Source organism: Anoplophora glabripennis, unplaced genomic scaffold (assembly GCF_000390285.2).
Source record: "Anoplophora glabripennis isolate ALB-LARVAE unplaced genomic scaffold, Agla_2.0 scaffold377, whole genome shotgun sequence".
Classification (NCBI taxonomy): domain Eukaryota; kingdom Metazoa; phylum Arthropoda; class Insecta; order Coleoptera; family Cerambycidae; genus Anoplophora; species Anoplophora glabripennis.
The window spans coordinates 483,583-495,649 of record NW_019416510.1 but is presented as its reverse complement, the minus strand read 5'-3'; the positions used below and the strand labels follow the sequence as shown (position 1 = coordinate 495,649).

At 33.4% G+C, this 12,067-nt stretch overlaps 1 pseudogene; it reads right to left on the bottom strand.

Annotated features, from left to right (window-relative positions):
• Window positions 1-1,198: 1,198 nt before the first annotated feature.
• Window positions 1,199-12,067, bottom strand: part of LOC108907307 — a 28,032-nt pseudogene continuing 17,163 nt past the window's right edge.

The window sequence follows — 12,067 nt, the reverse complement described above, 5'->3', positions numbered from 1 at the left end:
GTCACGGACTGGAATTCTGTACCTATAGAATTCCCTCAGAGTAACCGTATTTGTGAGATGGTTATGGTAAGCCAAATTCTCGCTGTATCCGTCATCGCCTCTAGGAAAAAGTAGGGGTACACCCTGGGATCCGTCAATGAGTTGAAATTCTTCAATTCGTGATGATCATTGTGTCTCTAATCCGATCGCGAATAAAGTCGTAATCAACACGAAACTCTATTCCGTCAAAAAAGCCGCCGCGCGCCGTGTCGCTAGAAGTTTTGGGTAAATTGTGATCTTGGCACAAAAAATTGATATTAAAATTATTCTCTCTCTCTTTATACTTCTCCTATAATGTTATACACCTTAACATACCTATTTACGCTTCGTAAAGTAGTTTCGATTGTTTCCAAAGTATCGGAATGTACATGTCCCCGAAAGAAAGCCCGTCGATGTTCGAGCGCGTCGTCCGGGTCCAAAGACTATATGTTGAAATCTGGGACTATTGAGGTTTTAAGCATCTGGTACACCTCCCGTAAAATGACAGATTTGTCCGTACACGAAAAAACACCACGGACCTTGACCTTCGTTTTCGATATTAGGTCGAGAAGTTTTCAATGGCGCCATGGCAAACAGACTGTTAATTAATCGGATTTGATTTCTGAACTCGACGGATATATGATCGTTTCCCGGGTAACGGTTTCTAAGCGAAGGGGGACACTCGCCCAGAGGAAGCGCTGCTTACGATCCATTCTACAACATCCCAAGCGGTTACTCGCCTTGGAAAAACTTTGCACCGCAATAAATACAGCGTTCGTCGAAGTCACCACAATGGTGTACCGTAGCGCATTGTGCTTCCAAAGCTGCCGCTGTAGCAATACGAGGTAAGCGCCAGATAACGTTTTTTGGGATTGCGTGTCTCCGCCTGGGCGGCTGCACGGCTACGGCTACAGGTACGACATTTTCGTTGTCGTGAGCGGGAGTCGAAAGCGTCGTCTCGCGCTGCGAAAATTCATCGACGGATGTTTGTATACCAACCTCGTTGCAGAGGTGTTGGTTAGACACCGATAGGTGACGGGATACGCTTCACAACATTTTTCGGTTGCGCCTGTCGTCACTTGTTTTTCAAATTACTTCGTAAAGCTAGTTCGCGTTGTCGTATCGGAACAGCATCATTGCTATCAGGATGTGATGTGTTGGTGATTGTTTGTCATTAAGTTTATTTCTTCCGACAATGCACCAGAAATGTTCTTTTTAAACCGTTGAGAGCTAACTGAAGTAGAATCGGTTTCTTTATTAGAATCAGTCCTAACTTCTGTTCCTTATTACTGGAGTAATTATTTTTAGGAGAGGCACTTCGCAGCTTCATCGTCGTGGCGGGTGTTGCTTCCACTAGTCGAATCGTCTGTAAAGAACAAAAATTATTGTATGGATGTTTCATTTTTTATCTTGGTTACTTTATCACGAAATGGTTGCGTTTTCGAGATATGAGGCGCCAAATTTGAACTTTTTTAATGTTTTCTTTAAATGTCTCTTGAATGAATTGCAAGCAACGGCTAGGAAATTCAAATAATATCAAGGGAGAAAAAATAGTGAGAAAACTGCGATACAGTCGAATTTGGTACCCAGTCGACCGCTTTGAGGCACAAACATAATACAAATTTTAGCTTGGAGGTACCTTAAAATAGTTGTAGTCAGTCTCATCCCATCTCTAACATTCTCGCATCAACTAACAGTTATGATTAGCAGGAAGAGTCCTCAAAATATGGCTTATTCCAAAGATATTAAAAAGAAACATGAGAGAAATTCAAATTTAGCTCCTTATATCTCGAAAACGCGACCTTTCCGAGATACAGTTAAACAATTATTTCATAGTTGATAAAAAAACCATATGGTATAGACGGAGGAAATGCCATGCTTTTCTTCAAAATTGTCTGATTTCATTATTTTTCATTTTTATTAACATATATTATAAACATATTATAAATGAACATGAAACTGTAGCCATACCAAAATAAGAAAAAAAAATTAAGGAAATGCGGCAGTTCTCCCTCTCTGTGGGCTGAGTTATCGCAGGTTTGACGGAAAGATGCAGCTGGATATAATTAAACCGTAATTTGTTTTTTTATGTAATTCTTCTCTTGCACACACAATGCACCTGTTTCCGTACATCAAGCATGTTTCATGGAACCATTTAGAGCAATTTGGACACTTCATCCACTTCTTTGTATTTCAATATTTTTTGAAACATTCCACTTAAAAACATGTCTCGTTTTTAGACATTTTTATCAATGGCTTATCATCACTTTCATTCCATGTTTCTCTGCTACCAATTGCTTTAGTGCAGGGACTGTGTATCTGATATTCCCGACACATTGATACAACGGAAGTTGTTCGATTCTGTCTGGTATCACCGCGGATATAACACTGTCTGCGGACTCCGAATCCTCAAGTTTGTCATCGTCAATGAAAGTAACAATGATGTGTGCATGGGGAGGGCCCCTTTTTTGGGAATTCTGTGACATAATGATACTTAATCCAGAACAATTACGTACAGCTGTTTATGAATTATATCATCCATGAATTCTAATAACTTAACGTGGAAGACCGACCAACTAGGTCCGGCCCACTTCTGATTATGCTCTAAGTTTGACGAGATTTCTGCACATCTGGGATTACAGGTGAATGTAATGAAAAGATCTGGTTTACCGTGCCGGGCTACCACCGCCATAGCGTCCAGGCGGTCGCTGCCGTAAAAGCTTGCACGCAGACATGGTCAACGTATTGTACTGGAGTGTCCCCTCTAGCAATAATTCGATTGTAACGTCGCAGCGCTTGTTCCCTTCGCCGAAGTTGAATTTGATGCTGTTTTAGTCGCCACAACATATTCGCCTCTACTTTAATCCATTTGTCGACAAAGTACTGTTGAAACAGTTTACCTCCGCAATGCAGCACCGAAAATCCGTCACGAACTTGAATTCTGTACCAATGGCTTATCATCACTTTCATTCCATGTTTTTCTGCTACCAATTGCTTTAGTTCCGCATCTTGACTTTGTTTTTTCATTGTTTTGCTTACTTTTTATTTTTGATTCTCATTGCAGCACACTCTTATTTTTATTTCTATTTGCTGCCTCACATTTCTTTATATTATCAGTTGAAGTTAGTTCGATGGCACCACGTTTTATCTTTTATTAAATGGTACAAGAAGCTTTGGTAAAGGAGACACGTCGTATAGTAGTTTAGTAGTAGTAGTAGGGGTAAATTCTTCTATTGCAACAGTAGGATGATCAGAAATTTCTCTGTTTATTTGGGTTGGGCTCACTTTGATGGTTAGATTTAAAATTTAAATGTCAGTCGAACTAAGGAAAGTTTGATCAGATTGCATTACGTTGACGTCATAAACTGCGTACGAATACTTACATTCCACCCTGTATATACATATTATTACTTCATTCATAAATGTTGTAGGTCCACTTTTTGCGTTGAACCACTTTTAGTTGAAAAAAAGTTACATTTTACGTTTATAGGCTAAATTTTCTCAAAGTGGTTCCAAATAAAACTTCTGGTTTTATTCATAATGTGTTACTTAATTCTTACCTCTAATATTTAATATATTTTAATTATAGACTACAATTTAAAAATCATTTAAATATAACCTCAGAACTCACAATCTCACAATCCAAGAAAATAAAAAACAGCAACGATTTAACTTAAAAGAATCAAAAGATTTTATTTATTATTCAAATTACGAAATTGCGCTGGCACGAGATGCGAATTACCTCTTATCCCTGTGAATACTGAATATACGATGCGCTGTCAGAGGCGAGTTTTGTTTAGAAGTGGAGCGAAGGGGGTGTAAGTAAGGGATAGGAGTAGCGATAAGAAGCACGGTACCGGTACGAAATACGAAATGAATGGCTATATGCTAATGACTCTGTATTTTAGATAGGAACTACAACGTAACAGAAATTTTATTGTTTGAATGTTCAATTGACCTTAAAAAATAATAAAACCGCGGAGTGTTACCTTTTAAAGGGGTGCGTTTTTGAGAACGAAGTAAAAAGGTGATATTTTCAGTTTTTTGAGTATTACTCGAAAACTATGCAATTTTTCACTATAATTGTCAACAGAAAAGTTGTAGCAAATTGAATTTCCCATGGAAATGAGACCTTCTGAAGTCAAATTTATTTTTAACAAAAATGTGCCCAAAAACAAGTTAAAAACCGAAAAAATGCGGTTTATTTTTGTTTTTGGCCCACAACTTTTTTCTGAGAGGAGTTAAGTATAGGCATTGCTTCACAGAAAAAAAAGTTAATGTTTTTTCCTTTAAAATAAGCGTTTATAAAAGTACCTGAGGACTAATAGAAACCGAGATATATTGGATCAAAGTTGGGTACTTTTTGAATTTTTGGCCAATTTTTGCCCCTTTTTAACGATTTTCGTCTTATAACTTTTTTCTGAGTTAATTTAGGTATATGTAATGCCGTATTCACATGAAAGCTACTTTCAAGACCTTTAAAATGGTACCTGGTAGAAGTTTGTACAATTAAAATCAACCGAGATATGTCAATTTAACCAACGATACTTTTTCTTATTTTTATAACATTTTTATTACTTTCGGTATTATTTTGTCTAATAAATTTATTTTTGTGTATGTGAGTTAAAATAAGTTTCTAGGTGATTGGATATTATTATTTATCTATTTAAACAACAATCCCTACTAATATTATAAATGTGAATGTAAGTTTGTTACACTTTCACGCGAAAACTACTTAACCGATCATCATGAAACTTTGTACACATATTCTTGGAAGTATTAGAAGTTACATAGGATACTTTTTATTAAAAAAATATTTTTTACGAAAGATTTTCTATCTAAAAGCTAGTTAATTATATTTATCTTGTAAAATTTCGAATTCTAATTATTTTTGTACTTTTAATTAAAAAATTCTTAAAAATTATTTAACATGGTCCCTAAATACAGAAATGGCAATGATTCTAAACTTATCATTGAGGCACGATTCCTAGAAAAAGCCTGTGAAGACCGATTAAATATATATCTAGAACCTTTTTCCAAAAGATTAGACACATTCCTTAAGTAATTAAATCGGATTATGTAAATTACCGGACGAAGGGGTGGCAGGTATAATTTTGCCACATTATGGGCAAACAAACAGATTAATCATTTCTCTATTACAGAACAAAACATTATAGGAATGTAGTTTTATTTTATTGTTGTTGAGCAGACGCTTTCAATTTTATCGCTGCGATATATTGTACTCTATAAAAATTTTATAAATTCGATTTAATCCTTATTAAGAATGAAGCCCCGTCACAATACAAAGCACCCTTTTCGAGACATTGTTAATTACCTCATCTCCGTCTCCTCCACGTATCTTTATTCGTGACAAATTTCAACGTTTTTCAATTTTCAACTTTGAAAAACTCGTCGTTATAACCAATTTTCACTGTATGTATATGCAAATAAGCTGTTAAAGTATCTAATATAAAAATTCTATTTTTTTTTGAGGGACAAAATAACATTTGCAATGAAAATAAAAATTTTGTTGAATACAGAAGATTCTTTCATATAGCTTTATAAAATCTTATTTCTGTTGTTTTTTTTTTAATCTTTATGATCGATGAATGTTTCCATAACAGTTGTAACATAAACTACAGGATGTATACGAATCTGAGAAAATGGAAAAATCTGGAATTATCAAGGAATTTATAGAATTTTTATGAATGACCGAATCTATTGATAATATTAACCACATTTCTGCTACTTGTCATACTTTTTAGAACCATTGCAAGTGTCATGTGTTTTGCAGTTTTTATGCGCCCATTTGAAACTGCATAGATTGCGTCTTCTGCGAACGACTTCGCCAATCGCTTTTGCTGATTACTTTCTCGTCGTGAATTCGTACTGCTTAACAGTGTTGTAAAAAAAAATGTTAAGTATTTCGGGTATAGAGTCCCTTCAATCAAATTTGTAACCCCAGCCAAGGATAATAGCCCTATTAGTGCCTGCATTTCTGTGATGTCAGTAGTTTTATCAGAATTTCAGGAAAAAGATACTGCCATATGGTTATAGGAATTTTTAATGTTTTAACAATGCCTTTCGGACCAGTATTGATTGATGAACATCTACTGTGTTCAATAAAATTGCAGGATTTACATTTTTTTATGAAGGAAAATGTTATCCATCTCTTCTTGAAACTCGAATTATTTACAGCCATCATTCAATTACGCGGTTTATATTAGTGTTAACAAACAAAATTATAATAATACTTACCGGTTTTCTTATTATTGTCAGTAAATTTTGTATAATTCCTCAGAATCACCCTCCATCGATTGAGACAATCGTTACTAGATACGGCTATATTCATTTTTATTAAACTCTTCAGCAATCTTGGACCGTAATATTTAAAAAAAAAAAAGTAAAATTAACTTAAATATAGCTTCTTCTTCTCACAAGTGACGCAGGTAATTTAATAGTAACTGAACGATCATAAAACGTTCCAAGTCAGTCACACCGATACGAACTACACAATTATGACTTGCGCACCAAAAGCACTCACGATGCTGTTACCATCACGTTACGATATAAAATGTGAACTTGGAACAAACCTTTCCTCAACAAGTGTACAAATCGAACTGCCCACTTGAACATGCACTAACAGTATGACTAACGAAAGGTACTGAAGACGGAAGACTGAAGAGCACATCTCCTTAGGGGGCGTGGCAATACTATTTGTTACCAAAAACATTTGGCTGCGAAGCGAGAGTCCGCATGTGACTTCTGGAAGGTTAAAGACAACTATTCCTGTATAAGTAAATTTTGGCGACGTTTTAAGACAAAATACAAATATAAAAAAGAGCAAATACCGGACTTAATAAGAACATATCATTTATCCAAGGGAGAAAAACGACATTTAATTCCCTTTTGTAAAGACTACCACGACATCTTCTATTTCGCCGATGATCCCCTGATATTTTCTAACCAAGTTAAACATTAAATAAAAACTGGAAATTCCTGTTCATGGGAAAACATATAGGTACCCTGATATACACAAACAAGATGTACAAAAACAAATTGATCAAATGTTACAGAATAATACTATTATACCTTCAGATTCATCCTGGTCCAGTCCCATATGGATTGTACCCAAAAACCTTGATGCTTCTGGCAATAAAAAATGGCGAATTGTGGTAGATTATCGCAAGATTAATGAAAAAACGGTCAGTGATAGATATTCCACTCCAAATATTACCGACATTACGTATAAAAGCTCATTTGAAAGATCAATTAATATTTTACAAAATTATTCTGAATTTTCATCCATAACTGTAATTTAATAGTTTAAAAATTATAGCTGTTTTCGGTAAACAAATCGCAAGGCTGCTTTGATGTCCGGAGAATACCAAACTAAAAAATAAATTTAGAGAAAGAAAAGAATTCTTAATATATTACTTGATCAAATAAGAAAAACGATTATAAACAACTTTTTTAAGAAACAATTATTATTTGAAAGATATGTAATTTATTGCATTTGTATATAAATATTATCTTGGAAAGATCATGTAAATAACCTCTGTGTAAAGTTGTCTAGTATAATATTTTTATTTAGACAGTTACCTAAGTATGCTCGTAAATAGTGATATCTTACGTGGTATCTATTTTAGTTTATTTCATTCACGCATTTCATATGCTGTCGTTTTGTGGGGTAATCCCAGTGCGTCCGGAAAAGTTTTTCGTCAACAAAAGAAAATAATTCGTATTTTAGCCATGGCTAATCACCACGATCAATGTCGTCCTTTTTTTTTTAAATTTAGTATAATGCCCTTGCCTTTATTTTTTATCGGTCTTTTAGACATACATAGTAATAGGACAGATTTTAGTGTACAAGGTGACCTTCATAGTTACAATACAAGGAAAGCAAATTTTTTGAGACCTAAATTTAAATTAATAAAATCCAAAAAAAAATTCCTAAATTTAAATATGTAAGTATAATAAACTAAGCCCAATAACTAGATCGTTACAATTTATAACATTTAAAAATAAAAAAAAAAGTTATATTACAAATAAAGCTTTTTACTCTGTAAAGGAAAATTTTGAAGATACCAATATTACTTAACTTCTAATAAATAATTTTCTTGTATGATTTTCTCCTGAGGTGCACTTTTTATACTGCCATTCTCTTATGTATTCCCTCATTTTATTGTAATTTAAATATTAAGTTGACTTTTATTAATAGTTCTGTATACGATTTATATGTTTTTTTAACTTATATGTTATGACAGCAGAAATGGTTCTACAGTTCAGAGTATAATTTGTGCGAATGTATGTAGACATATTGTATAATTTTTATTCTGTGTGATTTTTGTTAAAATTGTTTTAACGTTGTATATAGATTTATAACATTGTAGGTACTTTTTTTATAATAATATCAACTGTTTTACAGTTCAAACTTAAACTGAAAATTGACATACCACATTTGTACAAATGTATGTAAACAGTGGTCAAATATTTATCTATCTATTATTTAAACAAATGTACTAAAAAAAAATTGTTAATGTTTTTTACTGCCACTTTGTAACATAAAAACAGTGCCAACCCTATTTTCCCTTTAAAAAAATATTCTAACCACTTTTTAGTAATTTTTAATTTTTTGCTTGCTAAGAAAATTAATAACTAAAGAGTTATACTTAACTATTTAAGATGTTGCAATAAGGACTCGTTAAATATAGTTGTCAAACTATCTCCCGAAGCGAAATAGTTTTAGCATCTATTTTTTATAATAATTATTGAATGTTAACATGAACTCTAAAATTTTTAGTTAATTAACAATGGTCCTATTTGTTGAACAATGCAAAAAAAAATTCGTAGCGGGCGCAGCGCCACACGGTGTACGATTCGATTGCTGATGGACAAAATCGTAGAACTTCCGATAGGAATAAGATAAAAATATGAAAAAATATTCTCGTTTCACTGGGACTTTTATGCACTTGTATCGAAAAATCTTATGTTGCATAAAATGCTATTTTTTTACTCAAAAAAATTTGATTAAACTTCCAATTTTAATATTGCAAACTAACCTTTGAATTGTTTTCGTACATCCCATGACTTGATTTCCTTTCGGTAAGTACGAAAGATGTAGCAAATACTCAAACGTTTTTATTTCGCAGTGTAACAATCCTAACCCATACCGAAGAGAAGATTCGTTTGGCGTAAATTCATCCTTCAAATTAGAAAAATTTTAGTTCATAGGCATTCAGGGCATCTACTAGTTGCACTATTTTTTACAATCGTGTTCAAACATTTTCCATCTAATATTCCATCGTACTTAATTTTGAAAAATTTTCCATTCTGCATCTTAAAACCATATGGAATAAGCTCTTATATTTCTTTATTAAGGCGATTGTGCTCAGACATCGTTGCTGCTTCATCTTCTTTCTTTAAGCCTATACGTAAGGGTCGACAAAATGTAACGCTCTGTGAGGAAGGGTTCACCCATGAACAATCATCTAAATTTATACTTGGTTTAATTATTATAAAACTACTAACAAACAGCGATTGCAATTGATCAGAGCATTGATTTTTAGAATCAGCGTATTTTTGATGCGGATTGTGCTGATGAGCTGTCAAAATCTAAAGTCACAATTAATTCCAATTTATGTAAATATTTCTCTTCTGTCCAATTAGCAGCAACACTTTCGCATAATTTTTCAGCGGATTTTTTTAAAATTTCCCGCAGAGATACTAAGACTTCGCTTTCGCTCATTTTATAATTTTTAGGGTGACATTCAACCATTGCATCATGTACATATTCATAACATGGATAAATAGGACAATTTCTAGCAATTGCGTCGCTAACCAAGGCTTTATAGCTCTTAACAGATAATCATATTCTAGAAAGAATGCCAAAGCTAATTAATTTGAATGTATATAAATTTTCTTTATCGTTTTTTTTATTTTCTAAATAATTGCAGTCAACTTCTTTCGCTTTCACAGCCATTTGAAAAACATTTAACTGATCTTTCAACTCTTTTGTACGCATACGTATTGTTTTCATAGAAGCATTTCCTATCTTCATCTTTTTTCGGCCTTTATTAATGCTCTTTATCGCTTTTTTCGATAGCCGACCACGTTTTTTAGATTCTTTAGTTATATTTATCTTGTTATTTCGTGACATGCTGAGATATGACAAATAATACAACTCATAAAATTGGATAACAGTATTTTAAGTAAAAAAAATTAAGAATTTTAAACTAATTTTCTAATTAAAGATTAAGATCTGATTTGAAAAATATATTTTATTTAATCGTATGCGCAAAATAACAGTTTTGCGCACACTTTAGTACTTTTAACACGGGTATGGAAGCAGATTATTTCACATATATGACGTTTTTTTCTCGAGCGAAGCGAAGTAAAAAGTCACACCCATGGAATAATCGAATACAAACCACAGATTGAAAGCAAAGACAGATTTTTGGGAATATTCGGGTCTATACTATATGCTTACACTTAATATAATCTATTGCAAATACTTATTCTAACTACCCCTCTATAAAAATCTCCGGGCTTTTCATTGCTGAGATTATTATTTATTTCGCTGTAAATTGAAAAACTAACCTAATCTCCATGCGCACAGCACTTTTGAGCCCAATCTCCTAAACAAAAAAGACGAACTTTACAAAATTTATACCTGCAGATTAAAAAAAAAATCAGTTCTACATTATTTGAGGTGTAAAAAAACCGTGTAGATTGGCCGTAACAGCGAAACTACTGGAATTCTATCAGAAAAAGGACCACACAACCTTCAATTTTAAAAATGAGGATACAACAATTTTTTTTCGACTATTTTTAACATCAGATTCGGATTTCTCTGTTGAAAATTTACAAGGAAAGTCCATAAAAACCGATTTTTTTTTTAAATAGCCAGTAATATGTAGTTTTTTGTTCGGATATTCATTTTTTGACCCCTTTTTTGGGGGGGGGGGATGAATATAATTATTACCTAATGGGACTATTTTTCTCTCATTGGTAATTATATCACCTTTCAAACTCATATTTTTCATATTTTTATCTTATTCCTATCGGAAGTCTACGATTTTGTTCTTTAGCATGGTCGAATCGGACATCGTGCGCCGTACGTGCATTGCCTTCGACGTTAAAAGCCCTATTTTCAACTATCAACATTAAATTAAAATTATAAATAATGGAGATAGAGATTCCGGAGTTGGAACATTTTTATACGAAATTTCCTCTTCTTTCAGGAACTTTTTTTTTTCAAATGGACGCTAACGCTTATATTTTTCGAGTAATTTGCAAAAAAAATCGAACCCCTTTTTTAATCTTAACTTTTGCGATTGTTCATGTGCGAATGCGATATTTGTGCAAATTTTTTTAGACGTCATCCCGAATCGAATGAGCCCTCGACCATCCCTTCTTAACTCGAATTATCGGTATTTTTCACGATTTCTAAGATGTTAACTAACCACTAGCCTATTGTAACTCGAGTGAATCCGCGCGATAGTGGCTATTAGAGCTAGATTTAACTAATTTATCCTCTCGATTACCCCTAATTAAACAAATTACGGCTCACAGAAATACAAAAAAACATTTTTTTTTATAAAACAACAGTCTGATCGCTTCGAGTTGTCAATTTTTTTCATTTCAGAGTGGTAGACAGGCCTCAAGTTTTTAATTTTGGTTTTTATAATTTTTAGTCAGAGTTTGTTATTAAATCTTGAAAAGCATTATTTCTTACTATATTGTTTTTGTACAATGGTGGCCGCGGGCATTCGTAGCTCCGATAAAGACTTTTAATGAATTTTAATGTCTTTTCATCTCCCCAGCGAGACATTTTCTCACACACACACACACACACACACACACACACACACACACACACACACACCTGCTGAAAATGACTGATCGATCACGGCCTGGAATCTTTAACGAGAATAACGGTTTATCCGTCAGTAGTTCAGGTTCAAATCGTAAGAGGCGCACGTTGATGATTAATCCTATAGGATTTTGTGATTTCGTTTACGTTTGCAGTTGTTCCCAGTTTAGTGGT